Source organism: Bidens hawaiensis, unplaced genomic scaffold, assembly GCF_021521415.1.
Source record: "Bidens hawaiensis isolate Kalapana, Puna unplaced genomic scaffold, B.hawaiensis_p1.1 tig00041067_1, whole genome shotgun sequence".
Taxonomy (NCBI): Eukaryota; Viridiplantae; Streptophyta; class Magnoliopsida; order Asterales; family Asteraceae; genus Bidens; species Bidens hawaiensis.
The window spans coordinates 117,951-130,216 of NW_027497251.1; the positions used below are offsets into that span (position 1 = coordinate 117,951).

The 12,266-nt window shown below is 33.5% G+C and overlaps 2 pseudogenes; both read right to left on the reverse strand.

Annotated features, from left to right (window-relative positions):
- Positions 1-1,377: 1,377 nt before the first annotated feature.
- LOC143592561 (basic peroxidase pseudogene) lies at positions 1,378-2,778 on the reverse strand (annotated as a pseudogene).
- A 3,194-nt stretch (positions 2,779-5,972) lies between these two features.
- Positions 5,973-8,279, reverse strand: LOC143592557 (uncharacterized; annotated as a pseudogene).
- Positions 8,280-12,266: the final 3,987 nt, after the last annotated feature.

Consider the following 12,266-nt stretch of genomic DNA (forward strand, 5'->3'; position numbering starts at 1 on the left):
ATTACTCTTCCAAAGTAATCACCTATGACCTCTCCTTCTTTCATGAGCAGGTTCTCAAAATCCCTTCTAAGGCCTTGAAGTTTCACGGCCTTAACTTGTGAGTCTCCTTGGAACTCCAATTTCAAAATCTCCCATGTTTCCTTGGCCGTGGAAGCAGCAGCAACACGAGAGAATAGTTGATCATGTATAGCCTACTGAATAATGGCCATAGCATGAGCATCTTTCTTTTGAGCATTCTTGAGTTTGCCTTGATCTTTCTCTTTTTCATCAACGCCATCTTGTACTTGGTCCCATAGATCACGAGATCTGAGAATAGTCTTCATCCAGATGCTCCAGTATTCATACCCTTCTCCCTTAAACACTGGAATTGGAGTAGGTGCAGTGGGCAAGGTACTGGTTTGATCGGCCATGGTTTAAATTCGGGTAAGATAGAGGGAACGAACAGGAAGGATATGGATGGGTTATAGGATCAGTAAAGAACTGGTGCTCTGATACCAATCTGATGGAATCAGATTGATATTATAATCAAGAACAAGAAGAATTGCAAAGGCTTGAATTTTATTGATAGCTAGATTGCATACATTGAGAGATCAGAGATTACAATTAAATAGAACAGAAGCAAACGGCTAGAACGCTAAGTCTCGGAACAAACTGAAAGACCAAGTAAATAGGGTTTACTTATTCAACTAATAAAGTAAACAAAATAAAAGAAATAAAAATAAAGTCACATGGGATAAATATTCCAGCTGATCTCACGAATAATGTATGCATGGGTCATATTTCAATAATGGCAAAGGAGATGTCCAAGAATCATATGATTGATTCTACAAATGATGGTATTAAAATCAAAATGCCAAAAACGCGGAATTGATCATGCAAAGGTCTAAATTCTCCCCTGTGTATCCCTCCCATCCCCCCCCCCCTCCCCCCCCCCCCCCCCAAAAAAAAAAAAGAAGAAGAAAAAAGTCAGTTTGAATTCGTTTACTTTTGGTATTAAGTTGTCATTCAATCATTCTGACCAAGCATAGTGTACCTGTTTTAGGAGCAGGCCGGATCTCAAACATATCACAATATAATAGATCAAAGTAATTGGGACTATAAATATTGGAATTAGATAGATGTGAGTTTGTAAACTTGCCCACAGGACAAGCACAACAGGAAATGGAATGTGAAGTTGTAGTTACAGTTAAAGAACAACTAGAAGGCATAGTTTAAAAAACACGATCGATATCCATAATACATGAAAGATAATTTTATTGTTTGTAATTAGAAAAATAATAAAAGCTTCCATAATGCATGTTACAATGTGCTCCTAGTGATTAATTATCACGTGTTGTAATATCCATATATTGTTATCATTACATCTCCTGTTCCTTATTAACCGGAAGCGGTACAAAGAGTTCTTATCAGGCCATTTGTGCCAGTAAGGGTTTCAATTTCACTCATCCTAACCATGGCTGCAGCAAAATCCGAATCAAACGTCGAAGGATTGTCAATGTACTCAGTCACGATGCTATCAGTCGAGTCTCCACTAAAGAGTACCTGGTCGGACGCAAGAAGACCTCTCCTGTCTCTTAGATTCCTAAAGTAGTTGTTGTCAAATGAATTTGGTGTCACCAAATCAAGTGGTTCCAAGTTTCCGTTGCCATCGGGTGAATTTGCTGGGCAGTTGCTCCTAAGGTTGCTTGCAAATGTGGCATCTATATCTGAGGCATTGTTGTATATCCTTGCCCTAAACGTAACGCATCGTGCCTGCCCAATTGTGTGAGACCCTGAGGGACAGAAAATATTGTACATTTGTATCAATAAATGGAGAAGTAAACATTATATGAAGGCCTAGACAAAGATCTAACCTGATAATGCAACCATGTCTCTTGGACTGAGATTCTTTCGACCAAAGTTATCAATGAGTTGTGTTAGATCCATATTAGCTCTTGGAAGATCAGTAGTTGTCGAACTGAAATTTGGAGAATCTCTTCTTCCAAGTCTTACCGACCATGACGGACCTCCAACCTGCATATCGTAATCATACACAACTTTAATTTACTAGTAAAATAACAGAAAAAGGTCTAGTCACATCAAACAGGATTTTCAACCAACAAGATTCTGCCACGCGTTAGTTTTTTTTCTTGCTTTCAACGAGATTTTTTGGACAAGCACGTGACAAAATATGGCTGGTTAAAAATCTCTTCTAGTAATGATTAAAAGCCATTAAACACGATGAATTTTAAAAGTTGACATTTTGAGAATAAGATGGTCATATGGACATTTCTTGACTTTCACAATTAAAATGTACATTTTGGTCATTTTCCCGTGAAATAGTTATAGCTTTTTTGAGCATGCATGTAACTGATATAGTTTTTAAGGTATTACCGCCACGGAAGCATCACGAGCTGCAACAGCCATTATATCTGCACACGAAACTACTCCAGGACATACGCCCTCGACAGCAGCTTTGGCGTCATCAATAATATCGTAACCCGACACACCATTATTAGCTTGCGATGCCTTCTCACTTCCAGTACCTTCTAGCAGAATAGATGCATCACAACCCTGAACAAAACAGTCGTGAAAATGAAGGCGAACGAGCAAGGCTGCATTGCGACGATTTCTTGACACGGCAGCACTAACGGAACTTTGAATGGTTGAGAGTGCATTAGGGCATGTGCTATCATAAAAGGTGGTAGACAACTGAGCTTTGCATGGTATATAGTTCAATGAAAGAAGTAATATTAGTGTAGGAACTAAAATACTTCCGAATGACTTAGGATAACCCATATGACTAAAAGAGAGAAGCTTAATTTTGCCTCTTGTTTTGACAATAAGGAGCTATTTGATTGACAACGGTCACGTAACTATTGCTATATATATATATATACACTAAGCAGGCAAGTCTGTTGAATAAGTCTTTATTTATCAAAACTAAGAAGAAAAGTATAAGCTCGTGGCAAGAATAATAAACGCATTTAATGCAGATTTTTTTGAATAAGTCCCTTTTCTCCTTTTTAAACTATGCGTTTTGGTTCTGTCACCTACTCCATGCATGCAATTAATCAACACTTTCTTTAAATTATATAACTGGTCTTTAAGTATACATAGTTTAGTATTAGATCAAGTCATTATATATCACAAGTGGGTGATATATGGCTGCCATTATTGAACAACAAACTCAAGGGCTGTTTCCGACCCTATATAGGGCTCGGCTGACGTCCAGGGCACAGTCTAGGCGAGGGCTTGAAATTTATATATATACGTATAAATATCTTTTTAACATTAATGAGTGATCTTGGCTAAAAATGGCTTATAAGAAACCAATTATAGGGCTCAAAAAATATGAATAAGTCTGTTAAATATTAATCTAATAACATGGTATTGTTGTATTGGCACTAGGCCTAGTAATGAAGTAATGGACTTCGATCTAAATAATCAAATAATGTGTTTCATTGAGCCTTTTCTTTTCTTTTTTTTTTTTTGGGGGGGAAGGGGGGGGGGGGGCTTATAAAATGGCCAGTTTTAGTATTCGTTGATCTTGCGCACTCGAAATCTTTTATACGGCCTTGACGAACACGATACATAGGTGTGTTTGTTAAGACTATTGGCGCCAGTTTGGCCCATAACATGGAAATGTTTTGCTTGACTCATTTAATGCGCCTGATAGAAAACTATTCAACCATGCAAAGAAGTTAGATTGTCAAATACACATGTAACTGAATATATTCCTGAAGTCCAAAAACGTTGTATCAATTTGAAGATATCTATATGTAGTCATTTTCAACCTAGGTTTTAAGTAGGTGTGTCGTACACTTTACCATAACTGGTTTGGCGATCACTATGTATATTTGTCAAAAACTCACCCATTCACATGCACTATGACAAATTTATTTTATTTAAAATAAAGTGAACGTTAAAATTTGGCGATCATTGTTCTTGTTGATTTGGCATGCCTCTGACCAGTCAGTATTTTGTTTGGTAGTCGCCTTTGACTTGTCAAATCAACAAGAATGGGATTGCCAAACCATTTTGACGGACACTAATTAGTTTTTTATTATGTGGTATTAAATTTAATTTTTATGTTGTATTTTTATAACCACATACGTATTACACGAACTATATCCTAGTTAACTTGATAATTTGTTAGGTTCATTTGTTAAGAATTTCAAGATAGCTAGTTTCGTATTTGTATTAAATCATTGTAAATCACAAGTAGGTGAATAGTGATACATATATGGCTGCCATTATTGAATAAGCTAGTATGAACAATTAGGTGTGTTTCTTGAGACAATTGACCGTTCCCACCATGTTGGAGTTTTTTATTTATTTATTTATTTTTCTTGTTTATGGCATTGTAAAAAAGGTTGTTGAAATATTCAATTTACAACGTTCTAAATAAACTAACACAAAAAAATAACTAAATCACTTTAAACAATCTTTAATTTTTTTAACATGCTAAATCATACTAAAATTATCATGCACTATTGCACTAGTGGTATGGTGTTCCTGCATAGAAATGTGAGATTGTAGATTCAATTTCTTAAAAGTGCAAGATAAATGTAAAATTTTACTATTCAATAAAATCACACTAATACTAACAATTTGCAATTTTCTAAGAATAGTTGTATTAGTTACTATCTTTCTAAATCAGAAGTTATAAATCTTAATCATTTTAACATTTCTTGTGAACCATGGTGTTTACAGCTTTAATTTTAATCTATACCATTTACAGTGTTTCAATGAACCGTTATTTGCGATCAGCAATCTTGTTTCCAAAACTTGAGACTTTGAGAGTTTTTTTCACTTTCCACCAATTTCTAAGGCGTAGTCTTTTTTCACACCTCTACTAAAATGAACCTTGAAGTTCATTTTATTTATATTCACATAGAAACCAAAAGTTCATACATTAATTTGTGAACCACAAATTAAATTATTTTAATATGAATTTATGAGATAAAACAAAACTGCTAATTGAATTATCGCATGAATTTTTATATTTTTTTACGGTCAACAACAAATAATTGTCTAAGAGTTTCATACAGGATGATTCAATAGCAAAAGGTCACCGCCAACTGGCCCAAGTCAGCCGTACATCCTTAGGCGCCTTCAAAACTCACCCGCCCGAAGGCCCACTGTGGTAAAACCCGGGCGACCTTGAACTAAAGATCACAAAGATCCTAGTCTTCCTTTATTGAGCCACTCATACCAAAGTGTTGTTTGTATGAATTGAACCTAAATTTTTATTAAAAAAACCCAGACTTCCTACCACTACACAACATTAAAAAGAATAAATATTACGAGTGAAAACAGAAGATCCATAATTATTAATTCATGACAAATAATAATTAAGAAAATTGCAATTTCAACGCACAAGCACCAAAATTTCATATTATTCAATCCGACCACTTACCTTCGAGTATCGATATCTCATTCATCTTATCTCTATTTTGAACGCGGTTCTCACTAATCGTAATGCAAACCAGGAAATGATTATTATTATTTATATTACGCATATATAAATATAATTATAAATGTTCAAAAAATAATAAAAACTCATTTTCACTATAAACTTTTCTAACAATGGCATACTATAGAAAGTCCCAAGCATCACATGACAGGATCGTAAGTCGCCCTAAAAAGCCAAAAGCTTTTGTGATGACATCGTGTCCTTTTATGATTCCGAGCAATACTTTTTTCAAACAAGTCGCGAGCTTTTAGCAGACATACTATAAAAATTAATTGCATCATAGAAGTTTTTTACATTCCAAATCAATCCATAACATTAACTAAATATCCTCAAATTTCAATTATTTTTAAGAATAAAAAATTACAAAACCAAATCTCTTGGGAGAGTATATTGTACTTTTGAATATATAATTGATTTTTGATGTTTTGTAACAACCAATCCTTAAAATACTAGGTAAAGGTAGAGGTTTAATGGTGTTATTTGGAACCCACACAAAAATCCAAAAAAATGTACAAGCTTCTTGGGTAAAACACAAGGCATTATATCATGATTATATTCTAAACCACAATTACAACTTATCAAAAACAATTACCCATAGAAATTCAAAACCTCACTCAAAACATCTTACAAATCTCCTTCCTAACTTGGATCAAAGCTCTCTTCCAACCATCTAACTTGAATATGCACACCTGCATCGCGTAAAGCATTCAACGAAGATCGATAAAGCCTCGCATCTAAACCCATTCCTTCGCTTTTCATATCTTGCAAAAGCTTCACAAGTTCATCCACCCTACTCATCTTTGAAAACACCCCAACCATAATCCCACCCATCGCCCTATCGATCCGACCACCATTAAGCCTATACTCGTAGTAATATTTCATACACATATCGAACTCTCTAGCCTTACTATACGCGCTTATAACACTTGTGTAACTTACTTTATCCGCCACAACTTTTCTTCTCTTCATTTCCTTCCATATCTTCTCAACTTGCTTCAAGTTCAAAACTTTCCCGTGCATATCGAGTATAGAATTGTAAATCCACACGTTTAGTTGAACCCCTCGTTCTTTCATACGCGCTAAAAGCCTCATCGCGTCGCTAATCCTGTTAACCTTCCCATACATTGCAATCATACTAGAGTAAGCTACAACACATTTGTCAAAACCTTTATTATCCATTTCCCAAAACACCTCTTCGGCTTTGTCATACAACCCGAGCCTAAAGTACACGTTTAGGACCGATGCATAGGTCACTTGACCAGCGTCACAACCCTGTGTGACTAAATCTTCGTACACTTTAGCCGCTGAAGTTAGCCCTCTTTTCTTCGAAAACCCATTTACAATAGCACAAAAGATACAATCCGAAGCTTTGATATTCACTCGTTTCATCGACGAAACAACATCTAGAGTCTTCTCAAGTAAGCCGAGTTCAATGTACATCAACACAAGCTTCAAAAACACTGCTGGATCCCTCAACATGTTCTTCGATTCGGCTTCTACACAAAGACCTTCCACCATTTTCACTTCTTGAACACTCGCAAATGAACTGATTAACGTCGAGTAAAAAGAAGGGTCTTCCGGGAACCCTTTGTTGATCATTTCCCTAAAACAATCTAGAGCTTGAAACGGCTTCCCTGATTTCGCTAATGACTCGCATAAAACTCTATAAATTTGCGATTCAGACGAAGTCCATTCGACATTACTCGATTCGAACTGTTTAAATAATGAAATAACCTTGCCATATTTTTTCATTTTTAGATAGGCTTCCATGGTGTGCCCATAACACTCACCATTCAACCGCAAGCCCGAATTCGACATCACATCAAACACCTTAACCACACTACTATACATATGAATCTTATTATAACTTCTCATAGCAGCATTAAATGTCAAAACAGCAACTTCCTTCTCAACTTTCAAAACATGAAGCAATTTATCAGCAAGCTTAAACCTTTTAGCTCGAATACAACTACCGATTAACCGACAACAAGACGAAGCATCCGGGTACACCCTAAACTTACTAAAATCCTCAGAAATCTCCCAAATTGAATTCCAATTCTTTAACTTGAGTGAGTACCTGATCAAATTATGCAATGTGGATCTTGTGGGTCTAAAAGCTTGCATCTTTTTGGCTTTTTGGAAACTCTGGAAGCCTAATTCTTCAGTTCTTGAATCTTTCAACAGCTTGCATATTAAAAGATTCAAACTTTCTTGATGGGTAAGTGATGAATCTTGAAAATCTTGAAAATTTAACAGTTTGCATACCAAAAGATTTAAACTTTCCAGTTGGGTAAATGATGAATCTTGAAAATCTTGAATATCTTTTAACAGTTTACATATCAAAAGATTTAAACTTTCCAGTTGGGTAAGTGATGAATCTTGAGAATCTTGAAAATTTAACAGTTTGCATATCAAAAGATTCAAACTTTCTTGGTGGGTAAGTGATAAATCTTGAAAATCTTGAGAATCTTGAAAATCTTTTAACAGTTTGCATATCAAAAGATTTAAACTTTCTTGATGGGTAAGTGAAGAACCTTGAGAATCTTGAAAATCTTGAAACTTGAGGTCTAATTCAAGAGCTGGTGGTGGGCAGCTTCTGGATGAGTTCAAGATTAATAATCTTGAAGAAGAAGATGGTGGGTGTGGAGAGATGAAGAGTGGGTTGAATTGGGGGTTTTGGTGGGTGGTTTTGGTGCAGTGAGTGTGGGTTAATGACCACTCTGAGAAAGTGGAAGCGGACATTGTTGGTGAAGGTGTGGCATGGATTGGGTGAGGGTGAAACAGGGGGGTCAAAGTGGGAAGAAGATGAAGAAGAAGACATGATAAAGTTGGTTGCTTTTGTGATTTGTGTTATTATGAGCCACTCATATCTTACTAGAATCAGTATGTATGTGCAGTTTGGATAATATGTTTTTTTAAAGCAAGCCATTATAAATTATTTATAACATTTTAAATCATTTTTTTTTCTTTTTCTTTTTTTTGTTGTTGGCTAAGGAGTATTTCTTATGACCAAAAGGTTGAAGTTCTAGATTTCATTTTCATATAATATAAGTTATCTTGTATTTATTTTAGAAAATCCAAAAATTGTTGTTATGAAAAAAAGAAAACTTATTTATTTTTTGTTCAAACACGCATAAATATGAAATTACAAACTAAAATATTTTTTATAAAGGTTGAAAAGTTATTTCATTTTTTTTTATTTTAGTTGCCTCAATCGATGTAAGAGGTCATTCGTGAATACCAAGGTGTAGTCATATCATTTAACTTGAGTGTTAAAGTTATTTGTGGGGTTTGGGGGGGGGGGGGGTATGGGTTTATTGTAACGATGATTAGTTCATTATCATTGACATATAAAGATGTTGGATTCATAAGAAATTATTGGATATATGGTGTGATTTAATGATAATTAGTTCACTTCTACAGACAACAAGGTTTAAAAGAAATTCATCGCTCGACTAGAAAAAGGCCAACTAGATGTAAATCTCTAAATACAAATCAAAACCTATAATTAACAACACAACATATCCCTTCATCCACAAACACTCAAAAGCTCATTATTTTCTATGAATACATAACACCCTTTTTCTTTACATATTCATTTCCATCTTAATCAACATATTCACCTTCATCCAAATTATAATCTTCTTCCTTCCATATGCCCATACTCATAATCTTTCATCTTCATTTTCCACCTCATTCACACCATAATTTACAGAATCTTGTTTATCTTTCTCATCTCCTGCTTCATTATTAGTATGGTTTCTGGTTCCATCTTATTGATGGATCAAATCGATATAAAACACAGTTATTGAATGCTTAACTGGAAGATTAATTCATTAAACTGAAACAATCTTATATAGGCAACAAGTACAACGAAAATAAAATACTAAAACAAACCCTAACAAACTTATGGTTAGAGTATGTTTGGGATTGAGTTTGAAACATGCTTATTGGCTTTTTCAAAAAGCCATTTTAAAAAGCCAGAATTTGAGCTTTTTGGAAAACTGCTTTTTAATCTTATTAAAAAGCTAAAATAAGAAAGTTTTTTATGATTGCCAAACACATTTTATCTTAGTGACTTTTTGAAAACCCTAATAAGCCAATAAGTATTTTTCAAACTCAATCCCAAACATGCTCTTAGGCTTGGTAAAAATAAGCGTGTTAAACAAACACAAACAAATGCATAAGACTTGGGACATATTATTGACTCTTCTAGCAATTCCCACGACCTCTAACGGCTAGCTCCAACAATCACTTATAGTTTGAATCATTCTCAACATCCTCCCATGATTCTATTCTTGATTCTCCTAACTCCCAATCTTTATCTCAAATAACAAAACTAATCAGCTCCTAATGCCTTTGTCAACAAATCTGCAAGCTGCTCTTGAGAGTGACACGTTTCCAAATTCACTTGCTTAGCTTCCACTAGATCTTTAATATAGTAATACTTGTGCTATGAACTCTCCTCCCATGTCTGATCTTAAAGCTTTTATCTACATGCCTGTTTCTGTTTCGACCTTGGCTTTGAACAATTTAAACTTACTAAACACTTCTGATTTCTCTTATAGAAAGTAAACCTAAGTCATACAACTATAATCATCAGTGAATAATAAACATCTTGTTACCTCCTAAAGATTGAGCCGGCATTGGACCACATACAATCAAGAATCTCTGTTGTTCTTGATCCATGTGTAGGAAAAGATTCTCTTGCCTTCTTTCCCCCACACCCTTGACAAACATTCCAAGCGTTCATCCTTGGCAGCGCATAGACCATACCCTTGGTACTTAAATCTTGCAAACTCCTTTGATTTAGGTGGCCATATCTCAAGTGCCAAATGAGAGTTTCATCACCCATTTCTAACCCACACCATTAGTTTGTGTAATATTAATTGGAAACGCGTTGTTGCCTGACATAGGTACAATGCACGCCACTTTCTTTGCTTTCTTGTTTGTGATTGTGCACACTCCTTCATCAAACAACAACTTATGGTCTGTAGTCATTAATGGTCCTACACTTAATAAGTTGTAGTCCAATTCAGGAGCATATTCATATTGCACATCAGTAATGAGTTTATGCTTCGCAGCCATAGCATCTAGCTTCAGTGTGCCTTGCCTTCCACTTGTATTTTCTTTCCATTTCCCATTCTAACCTTCACTTGTCAAATTACATTTGTAAAAAAAAAATGACATTTGAAAAGGTTTAGGGTTTCTTCTTATATTAACATGGAATCCCAGATGAAATGGCAAGAATAGAAAAAAAAAACCACAAAATGTGATAGAAAAATCTATTATTATAATAAACAAAAATATTGTTGTGCCAAGTGGCACCTATTTGGCCCATCTTTGTGACACTAGGTGCCACTTGGCAAAACATTATTTAACCACCTTAATTAATATCATCTAACTACCTTAAGTATTTTCCATTTTTTTTAAATTTGTCTTCTTTTTGTTTACAAGTTCTCAAATTGAAATTAAAAATTATTATTGTTTTCTTAAACTAACTTTGTTAATAAGTATTATTAAATTAAAAATTAATATTATTTTCATGATTTTAACACCTTTGCTTATGAGTTTAATAACATGATTTTCTCCATAATATTTAATTTTAACTAAAAAAATTGTTTCTTAATGAGGTCCTTTTAAAATATTTGTTTTAAAATTTTAATATAGCATTCCTTTGTTTTTACGATTTAATGACTTATACAAAATAGTAGTCTTTTTTTACTAGAATTATAACTTCTATTGTATTCCATAAAAAATTAATAATAACATGCTCAAAAGCTTAGAAACTAATTTTTATACAATCTTCCTATCTTATGTTTTTTTATTAAACTTGGTTTATTTCACATGAAAAACAAATATTTAAATGTTATAAGTTTTGGACAACCATCCAACAACGGTAATTTTCATTATCAATCATGCGATACTACATGCTCATGTGCATCAAGTCTAGATAAATACCTTTCAGGAAAAATACACGTGAATGCGACCAAAATATATGACGGTTGCTACTATCCAAAACCTATAATGGTTTAATGTTTGTTTGGGATGTTCTGTTGCTTTGAAAAAGTGAAGCCAAAATATTTGACGGTCGGTACTATCCCCAACCTATAATGGTTTTCATGTTGTTTAGGATGCTTTGTTGCTTTGAAAAAGTGAAGCAGTTATTTATATTTAAGATAATGTTTTTTATGTTTTATAGTATCTTTTCAATTTTTGTGGATTAACATTGTTTTAAACTCTTAGAATCCGGTGTGTTATTTATCTTTGTTTTAAACCTTTTCAATTTATATTGCTTTATAATATAATGTTTTTATTTTAAATTTGTGTATTGTTTGGTTAAGTATTTGTATGACTTGCATCAATTTTTTTTTAAACACTATTCTTCTTAAAAAAATATAAATCCCTATATCAAATTAATGTTAGTACTAAATAATCTATGTTTTTAGTAATAATCGTGTGTTATTAGTAAGAAAAGTTTGATTAAATAAATTTTTATACTAGTGTATTTTAGAGATTTATGTCACACTTTCTAGATTAAAACCGGAGATAGAGTCAATTTTCTAATATTCGATGAAGAGGATAACTAAAAATGTTGTATATAAAGAAATTTTTAGAGATTAATGAAAATTTACCATTTAATTTTCTTTTTCTTTTTATTTTATTTTTTATGAAAGTTTATTTTATTATTATGATTTTTTTTATTTTATTCAACGTTATAATACATTTTCATATTCATTCAACTAATACCAAATTAGTATAAGTATTTCACATTGTTTTGTTCTTTTGTTAATGTAGTTTGCTCAAC